We start from the raw sequence: 10442 nt of genomic DNA, 5'->3' as shown, positions 1-10442 counted from the left end.
GGGAGATATGGGGAAAGTGTTATATCCTCCTATAAGAGGAGGATGTCACCAGAGAACATGGAAACAGCATTGGTAAGATCTAAAGCAAGCACACCTTCAGTCCCAAGTCTTCCTCATTCCACAGAGCCATGGCCAAGTGGGAAGGTAATAGTTCTGTTTAAGGATTACAGTTACACATTTAAAGAACATTTTTCTTATAAGTAATAGAGTTAACAGAGGTGATTTGCAACATTGTGCCATATGTTATGCACCATTAACACAATCTGCACAGAAGGGAAGCAACTGCAGATTAGCAAAAGGATAGCAACTGGATGAGAACAATGATGAGACGTAGATAGATGCAGTAAAGTAAGAGGATGCCCAGAGATTCTGTTCTTACGTCTTTAAAGTTGTGCAGCACTAATATTTGAAGTGAGTAATCTGAAGATGTAACTGCAGCGAGAATAAGTCTATGCAATGGCCTTGCAGAATGCGAAACGTTGGTAGAACATGCTGTTTTTAGCAAGTAAATCATGTCAGTAGATTCACAGTAATCTTCACACTGTTCTTTACTGTGAGCAGATTTTTTGTGCCAGTATTATAATTTAATATGATGATAACCTTCCCATCTGCCTGAGGGGGGGTTTTCTGGAGCCATTTGATAGTGCCATGAGGTCCGACAAAAAGGGAAGTGGATTAATGGGAACTACAAGAAAATTGCCACGGATGTGAGGATAAAGCCATCTGGGAAGTCAGAGTACAACTAAATGAAATTATAAAAGTGGCTCAGTTATTAAGTTATTCTCTGCAAAAGGAATGTTAACAAATGTACATAAATTCCAAACTGTTCAATACCACTAAACGAAGAACTGATGGAAACGTCAAAACCTTAACTAAACTTTGCTCATTTTTATGGATTGTTATAAGGCATTATATTCTGGGAAAATGAAGATCTGCCTGCACAGACACATGAACTGTTCTCCAAGAGATCTACGATATTTCCAAACCGGGACAAAAACTTGATAGTGGCGCCCAACTTAGAAAGTGTTCAAAAATGTTCAAAAAGAAACTGGGATGCTTTTCAAAATCATATGAATAACTTATAGACCAACATGCACAGGATGCTAGGTGCTTTGTGAAAGGTTTTTCTTCAAGAATACGAATTTGGCACCCTCTGAAACTGCCGCTGGGAGGCCAGATAACCTGGACGAGTGAGGGACGGGGGACTAGCAGAGACTTGAGGAGGATTATAAGAACGAGGATTATGTTGCAAGGACGACTCCCCTCTACATAGTTCTTAGAAGCTGGTGCTGGGGAGGAGGATCCAGATGACAGTGGTTGTGAAGCAGCCATTGAAATCAAGAATGTTGTGCTCAGCAGCATGTTCTGCCACTGGGTTGTCAACTCTGCTCTTGGCTACAGTTTGGCAGGGCCATTCATTCAAGTAGAAACCTGGTTGGTAGTCATACCCACATAAAATGCTGTGCACGAATTGCAGCAGAGCTGCTATATGACATGAGTGCTTTCACAGGTAGCCCTGCCTCTGATTGGATATGAAAAGCCTGAGATGGGACTGAAGTGGGATGTGTTCGGCGGCCATGAACCTCATCTTCCAGAAGGATCTGATCCCTATTGCAAGACACTGACAGTGGATATGGCAAAAGGGTGGAATTGTTATATTGAGTGGGCATTGGAGTATCACTTTGGGAGGGGTGGGAATGATTGTGGGTAGCACGTTCCTCATTTCTATGATGATAGTTGAAGCCCTTGTGAAGGATATGGTTCAGTTTCCAGTCCAATATGATACTGAATTATGGGGAGGTGCTGTTCTCTATTTGATTCCTAGGGGTGGTGGGAAGACTAGGGGTTTGTGAAATCTGTCTGTGGATTGTTGTTGTTGTTGTTGTTGTTGTTGTTGTGGTCTTCAGTCCTGAGACTGGTTTGATGCAGCTCTCCATGCTACTCTATCCTGTGCAAGCTTTTTCATCTCCCAGTACCTACTGCAACCTACATCCTTCTGAATCTGCTTAGTGTATTCATCTCTTGGTCTCCCTCTACGATTTTTACCCTCCACGCTGCCCTCCAATACTAAATTGGTGATCCCTTGATGCCTCAGAACATGTCCTACCAACAGATCCCTTCTTCTGGTCAAGTTGTGCCACAAACTTCTCTTCTCCCCAATCCTATTCAATACTTCCTCATTAGTTATGTGATCTACCCATCTAATCTTCAGCATTCTTCTGTAGCACCACATTTCGAAAGCTTCTATTCTCTTCTTGTCCAAACTATTTATCGTCCATGTTTCACTTCCATACATGGCTACACTCCCTACGAATACTTTCAGAAATGAATTCCTGACACTTAAATCAATACTGGATGTTAACAAATTTCTCTTCTTCAGAAACGCTTGCCTTGCCATTGCCAGCCTACATTTTATATCCTCTCTACTTCGACCATCATCAGTTATTTTGCTCCCCAAATAGCAAAACTCCTTTACTACTTTAAGTGCCTCATTTCCTAATCTAATTCCCTCAGCATCACCCGACTTAATTAGACTACATTCCATTATCCTTGTTTTGCTTTTGTTGATGTTCATCTTATATCCTCCTTTCAAGACACTGTCCATTCCATTCAACTGCTCTTCCAAGTCCTTTGCTGTCTCTGACAGAATTACAATGTCATCGGCGAACCTCAAAGTTTTTATTTCTTCTCCATGAATTTTAATACCTACTCCGAATTTTTCTTTTGTTCCCTTTACTGCTTGCTCAATATACAGATTGAAAAACATCGGGGAGAGGCTACAACCCTGTCTCACTCCCTTCCCAACCACTGCTTCCCTTTCATACCCCTCGACTCTTATAACTGCCACCTGGTTTCTGTACAAATTGTAAATAGCCTTTCGCTCCCTGTATTTTACCCCTGCCACCTTTATAATTTGAAAGAGAGTATTCCAGTCAACATTGTCAAAATCTTTCTCTAAGTCTACAAATGCTAGAAACGTAGGTTTGCCTTTCCTTAATCTTTCTTCTAAGATAAGTCGTAAGGTCAGTATTGCCTCACGTGTTCCGGTGTTTCTACGGAATCCAAACTGATCTTCCCCGAGGTTGGCTTCTACTAGCTTTTCCATTCGTCTGTAAAGAAATCGTGTTAGTATTTTACAGCTGTGACTTATTAAACTGATAGTTCGGTAATTTTCACATCTGTCAACACCTGCTTTCTTTGGGATTGGAATTATTATATTCTTCTTGAAGTCTGAGGGTATTTCGCCTGTTTCATACATCTTGCTCACCAGATGGTAGAGTTTTGTCAGGACTGGCTCTCCCACGGCCGTCAGTAGTTCCAATGGAATATTGTCTACTCCAGGGGCCTTGTTTCGACTCAGGTCTTTCAGTGCTCTGTCAAACTCTTCACGCAGTATCATATCTCCCATTTCATCTTCATCTACATCCTCTTCCATTTCCATAATATTGTCCTCAAGTACATCGCCCTTGTATAGACCCTCTATATACTCCTTCCACCTTTTTGCTTTCCCTTCTTTGCTTAGAACTGGGTTGCCATCTGAGCTCTTGATATTCATACAAGTCGTTCTCTTATCTCCAAAGGTCTATTTAATTTTCCTGTAGGCGGTATCTATCTTACCCCTAGTGAGATAGGCCTCTACATCCTTACATTTGTCCTCTAGCCATTTTGCACTTCCTGTCGATCTCATTTTTGAGACGTTTGTATTCCTTTTTGCCTGTTTCACTTACTGCATTTTTATATTTTCTCCTTTCATCAATTAAATTCAATATTTCTTCTGTTACCCAAGGATTTCTACTAGCCCTCGTCTTTTTACCTACTTGATCCTCTGCTGCCTTCACTACTTCATCCCTCAAAGCTACCCATTCTTCTTCTACTGTATTTATTTCCCCCATTCCTGTCAATTGCTCCCTTATGCTCTCCCTTAATCTCTGTACAACCTCTGGTTCTTTTAGTTTATCCAGGTCCCACCTCCTTAAATTCCCACCTTCTTGCAGTTTCTTCAGTTTTAATCTACAGGTCATAACCAATAGATTGTGGTCAGAGTCCACATCTGCCCCTGGAAATGTCTTACAATTTAAAACCTGGTTACTAAATCTCTGTCTTACCATTATATAATGGTATCTGATACCTTTTAGTATCTCCAGGGTTCTTCCATGTATACAACCTTCTTTCATGATTCTTAAACCAAGTGTTAGCTGTGATTATGTTGTGCTCTGTGCAAAATTCTACCAGGCGGCTTCCTCTTTCATTTCTTAGTCCCAATCCATATTCACCTACTACGTTTCCTTCTCTCCCTTTTCCTACATTCGAATTCCAGTCACCCATGACTATTAAATTTTCGTCTCCCTTCACAATCTGAATAATTTCTTTTATTTCATCATACATTTCTTCAATTTCTTCGTCATCTGCAGAGCTAGTTGGCATATAAACTTGTACTACTGTAGTAGGTGTGGGCTTCGTATCTATCTTGGCCACAATAATGCGTTCACTATGCTGCTTGTAGTAGCTTACCCACATTCCTATTTTCCTATTCATTATTAAACCTACTCCTGCATTACCCCTATTTAATTTTGTGTTTATAACCCTGTAGTCACCTGACCAGAAGTCTTGTTCCTCCTGCCACCGAACTTCACTAATTCCCACTATATCTAACGTCAACCTATCCATTTCCCTTTTTAAATTTTCTAACCTACCTGCCCGATTAAGGGATCTGACATTCCACGCTCCGATCCGTAGAACGCCAGTTTTCTTTCTCCTGATAACGACATCCTCTTGAGTAGTCCCCGCCCGGAGATCCGAATGGGGGACTATTTTACCTCCGGAATATTTTACCCAAGAGGACGCCATCATCATGTAATCATACAGTAAAGCTGCATGCCCTCGGGAAAAATTATATTTGAGGCCTGTCTGTGAAGGCCTTAACAACACTTTCAGGATACTGGGCAAAGGAATATTCACTACACATGCATCACATCCATGGGTGGCCAAACTACAGAAGGTATAAGTGGAGATATCAGAGAGGTAGAGGTAAACGTCGAGGAAGGAGACGCATTGGGCCGAGGAGGGCCAGGTAAAGCAAATGGGAAAGAAAGTGTTTAGGTTGTGGAGAAATGAAGATAATGTTTGTTGGCCCCGGGTCCAGGTCATGAAGATATCATCAATGAAACCGAACCAGTCAAGGATCTGAGTTGCTAGGAAGGTTTCTTCTAGATGGCCCATACTGTCCCATAGAGCTGGTTTTTTTTTCCTTTCCCTCGAAGGATAAGTAGCTGTGTGTGAAGATGTAATTAGATGCATAAGAAATGAGATGGTGCGTTTGGAGCCAGGAAAAACAGTGTTTGATAGCAGCAAGTCATAGACATGCCTGATGCTGGGTAAGGGAGGTGGCATTAACAGTTACAGGTTGGGATATAGATAGTCCTAGTTGACAGATGGTACAGGAAATGGTTTGTATCTTTGATGTGGGAGGCTAGGGTATGGGAAGTTATTTGGAGGTGCTGATCAACAACGGAGATTTTTTGGTGGGAGCACAGTAACCGCTACAGTAGTGTGTCCAGAATTGTTGGTTTTATGGATTTTGGGAAGCACGAAGGAGGTGGATGTGTATGGAATTGTTGGGGTGAGGAGAAAAATTGATTCTGCTTAACCTCTTACTAGATAAACAAATGTCCATGGTACAGACATCTCTGAACCACTTCCACTCCCTCTGCAAGATACTGTTACTGTGCAACCCGAACTACTTACAACTTACCTCCAAAATTGAAATCCTTGCCATCCAACACCTGGATAAGCACTCTAGGCACACCCTCCAAAAATTCTCAAATTTTTTGAAACACTGCTGTGACAGGTATTCCTTTTGCCCAATGTGCTGGAGATGTCCTTTGCCACGGCTTTGACTTTTTATCATTCTGCCCAGAAACAAAGAAAATACTACCCACAATCCTTTCCATCCCTCCCAAAGTGGTCCACTCAGTCTAGGCAATTTCCTGGTCCACCCTTATGCCACATCCAGTCTTAACCCCCTGACATCTCTCTGTGGAAGACCGAACTACAAGGACTGCCCCATTAACCCACCTAGCACGTCCTATTCTAGTCCTGTCACATGCTTTTCCTATGCTTATCACCAGAGGCACAGAGTCATGCAAAAGCAGTCATGTCATACAGCTGGTCTACTGAAATTTTTTGCACAGCATTTTATGTAGGCATGTCCACCAACCCGAATGAATGATCAAGGGCAAAGTGTGGCCAACAGAAGATTTGGTTACCAGCGATGAAACATGCTACTTAGCATTTCACACTCTATTTCAGTTGCTGCTTCACAACCCATGTCATTTAGATCATTGCCTCCCATCACCAGGTTCTTTAAATTTAATAGATGGGAACTGCCTTTGTGACACATTCTTCATTCCTGCAGTCGTCCTTGGCTCGAACTCCACCTGCCCTTTGCGCCACACCCATTTCCACCCAACCCAAGACCCAACTTCACTCAATCCACATTCTCCTCAACACAGTCTCTCTTGCCTCTGCTCTGTCACCCCCTCCCAACTCATTCACCTGTGTCATTGTGTGTAGCAATATTGGTGTCCATGCAGCATCCCTATCCCAGGCTGCTGCTTCCTCCTTCCTGCCTGCCGACCACCTTTCCCCAAACCTCTTTCACACTCCCCACCTCCTTTCTCCCCTTCACCCTCTACACTCGTCACAATCTCCTCCCTAGTCAAGCTGCAGATGCGGTTCAGACACATAGTATGCACCCTGCAGAATGTAGCTGTATAGGTGTGTGTGTGTGTGTGTGTGTGTGTGTGTGTGCGCGCGTGTGTGCGCACGCGCGCGCGTTACAACTCAAAAAAAGGATTCAATTTTATCCATATTTTGCAGGTATGAACTTCACTGTATTCAGTGCAAAGAAAGTCTGAATGAAAATGCCCTCATTCATAATTTTCTCATGTTTTGTTAAATTAGACGATGCATTTCGGACCCTGTGGGTCCATCTTCAGGTGCAAATTGTCTAATGCGTAATTTACATTTGCTCTTGAGAGAGGTGAAATGCAATTTCCTGTTACGAGAATGTTACATACAAATATAGAACCTAATATCTAACTTCATCATAATGGGAAAATGCATTTCAACTCACTAAGAGCAAATGTAAATTATGTATTAAATTATTTGCACCTGAAGATGGATCCACACAGAGCAAAATGCATACTGTAATGTAGTACAAGTAACACACACACACACACACACACACACACACACACACACACACACACACACACAAACAACAACAACAACAACAACAAAATTGTGACTGAAGGCATTTATATTCAAACTTCCTGTGTAAAAAGAGTTCTCCAAAAGCTAGCAAACTTTTCAATATGTGTATGTCTCTGTTGACTCAATGCCGATGTACAGGGTGTCAGTAAATTCCATTTACAGACACTGTGACCTTGTAGTGGGAACCAAGTCTGTTAGGTTTATGACAGGAACTCATGTCCGGAAACATTCCATTTTTCTCGCTATACATAAAATACCACAACACACGTTAAAATCTCCCACATTTCCAGCACCACAGACAAGGGTATTACGCTCCTCAAGCACTGATCATGTGATGTCCCATGCCCACTACAGATTCATTTACATCCCGTTCACTTGAGTTTGTGATCTGTCCAGATAGGTTTGTACCTGCTGTTGTGCTTGTGGTCTTTTTCCATACTGTACAGTAGTAATAATTCATTAAACACAGAGTACAAGTTGTGTGTACATTTCATTTCTAGTATATCACTGTTGACTGTGGTAAACTACACAATCGTGAAATATGCCAACATAATGTTACTAGGTGAGCCCTCTGCAACAGGAGGGCTGCTTGTCAGTAATATGCAGACTATTTTCCACACCACCAGACAGCTTTGCATCTCTGTTTGGTACAGTGTACTGTTTGGTACAGTCTACCAGTGGGCCTCAGAGAGAGATACCTTCACCACCACCAGCCAGACTGACACGTGTTGTTCCACAGTGGCGCAGCACACCAGAGTTTTGAAGAGGCTGTGCTCTACGAAGTGGAACAGGATGCGACAAAAAGTGTCAGAAACGTAGCAAGTAGACTGAATGTGGATCAGCAAACTGACTGGCATGTTCTGTACGAGCAGCAGCTACACATATACCTCACCCAGAATATATAGGCAATGTAGCCACATGATTTTGCATCACAAGCCCACTTCTGCACGTGGTTCTTGTGCCATGCTGTGGACGAAACCAACTTGCCAAGGCGGATCCTTTTTCAAGGATGAAGCCAGGGAAGCTGTTCTGAGTTCTCATAATAGTCATGTGTGGGCTGATGGAAACCCACACGCTGTGCACCCTCATGGGTTTCAGAAATGATACTGTCTGAACATTTGGACAGAGTTTCTGGATGGACATGTGACTAGGCTATACCTTCGTCCACCAAATTTCACTTAAGCTGCATACTTGCGATTCCTTGTCAGCATATTATATGGGCTCTTGGAAGATGTGTCAATGCATGTGTATCAAAAGGCATGGTTCCAGCACGAGGACGCACAACCTTATTTTTCTAGTGCAGTCTGAGATCATTTGGACCAGTGATTTGGGCAACAGTAGATAGGCCATGCTAGCCGATTGCTTGGCCTGCATGCCCTCCCACTGAACCCACCACACATATGAAATCCTTGAGTTACTCGAAACTGTGGCATCTAAAGACCTACTGCCACAGGTTAGGGCTGAGGCAGATGCTGGAAGACCAGGGATTGATGATTGTGTATGCTGGAATATGGTACGAAGGTATCACAACTGTGTAGTCACTTCAAGCTCAACTTTTAAGTGGATCCACATGACAGGCAGCATGAGTCAGAGAGCAATGTTTGTTGTGATATTTTGTGTGTAAGGGGAAAACAGTACATTTCTGCACGAGTTCGTATGCTAAAGATAACTGTCTTGGTCCCCACTACGTCGTGTTACATGCTGTATTAGATGCTAGACTGCCCCAATTTAATCCTCATGCCACTGAAAAGATGAATGAAGTAAGTATCAGTGTCAGTGCTGTTGAAGAACAGCTGAAATCATTAAAATTGAACAAAGCTCCAGGCCCCAATGGAATCCCTGTCAGTTTCTATACTGAATTTGTGGCTGAGTTAGCCCCTATTCTAAGTAATCTATCATAGATCCCTCAAACAAAAAACTGCGCCCAGTTCTTGGAAAAAGGCACAGGTCACACCCGTCTACAAGAAGGGTAGTAGAAATGATCCACAACACTATGATCCAATATCCTCGACATCAATTTGTTGTAGTATCTTAGAAAATACTCTGAGCTCAAACATAATGAGGTATCTCGAACAGAATGACCTCTTCAATGCCAACCAGCATGGATTTCAAAAACATCGATTATGTGAAACCCAACTGGCACTTTTCTCATATGACATACTGAAAGCTTTGGATCAGGGCGATCAGCTTGACGCAGTATTTCTTGGTCTCCAAAAAGTATTGTCTCAGTACACACCCAAGCTTATGGTCAAAAGTACATCATATGGAGGATCAAGCGAAATTTTTTTCTGGGGTGGGGACTTTTTGGTTGGGAGGATGCAGCATGTCATTTTGGATGGAGTCATCGTCAGACATAGAAGTAACTTCACGTGTGCCTCAAGAGAGTGTGTTGGGACCGTTGCTGCTCATGTTGTATAGTAATGGACTTGCAGACAATATTAATGATAAAATCAGGCTTTCGCAGATGATGCAGTTATCTATAATGAAGTACTCTTTGAAAGAAGCTGCATAAATATTTAGTCAGATCTTGATAAGATTTGAACTTGGTGCAGAGATTGGCAACTTGCTCTAAATGTTCAGAAATGTAATATCCTGTGACTATAATATCAGTAAGTCATTCTTGGAATCGACCAACTCATACAAATGTAACACTTTGTAAGGATATGAAATGGAATGATCACATAGGTTCAGTTGTGGCTAAAGGAGGTGCTAGACTTCGGTTTATTGGTAGAGTGCTGGGGAAGTGCAATCAGTCTACAAAGGAAATTGCTTACAAATCATTCCTGTGACCGGTTCTAGAGTATTGCTCAAGTGTGTGGGACATGCACCAGATAGGACTAATAGGGGATACTCAATGTATACAGAAAAAGCCAGCATGAATGGTCACAAGTTTTTTAACCTGTGAGAGTGTGTCAGAGATACTGAAGGAACTGAACTGGAAGACTCCTGAATATAGACGTAACTTATCCTGAGACAATCAATTAACAAAGTTTCAGGAACTGGTCTTAAATTGATTACTCTAGGAATACGCTACAATCCCCTACATACTGCTCACATAGGGATCATGAGGATAAGATTAGAATAATTACTGCATGCACAGAGACATTCAAACAATCGTTCTTCCCACTCTCCATACATGAATGGAACAGGAAGAAACCGTAATAACT

This window comes from Schistocerca serialis, chromosome 1, assembly GCF_023864345.2.
Source record: "Schistocerca serialis cubense isolate TAMUIC-IGC-003099 chromosome 1, iqSchSeri2.2, whole genome shotgun sequence".
Taxonomy (NCBI): Eukaryota; Metazoa; Arthropoda; class Insecta; order Orthoptera; family Acrididae; genus Schistocerca; species Schistocerca serialis.
This window is presented reverse-complemented; position numbering follows the sequence as displayed.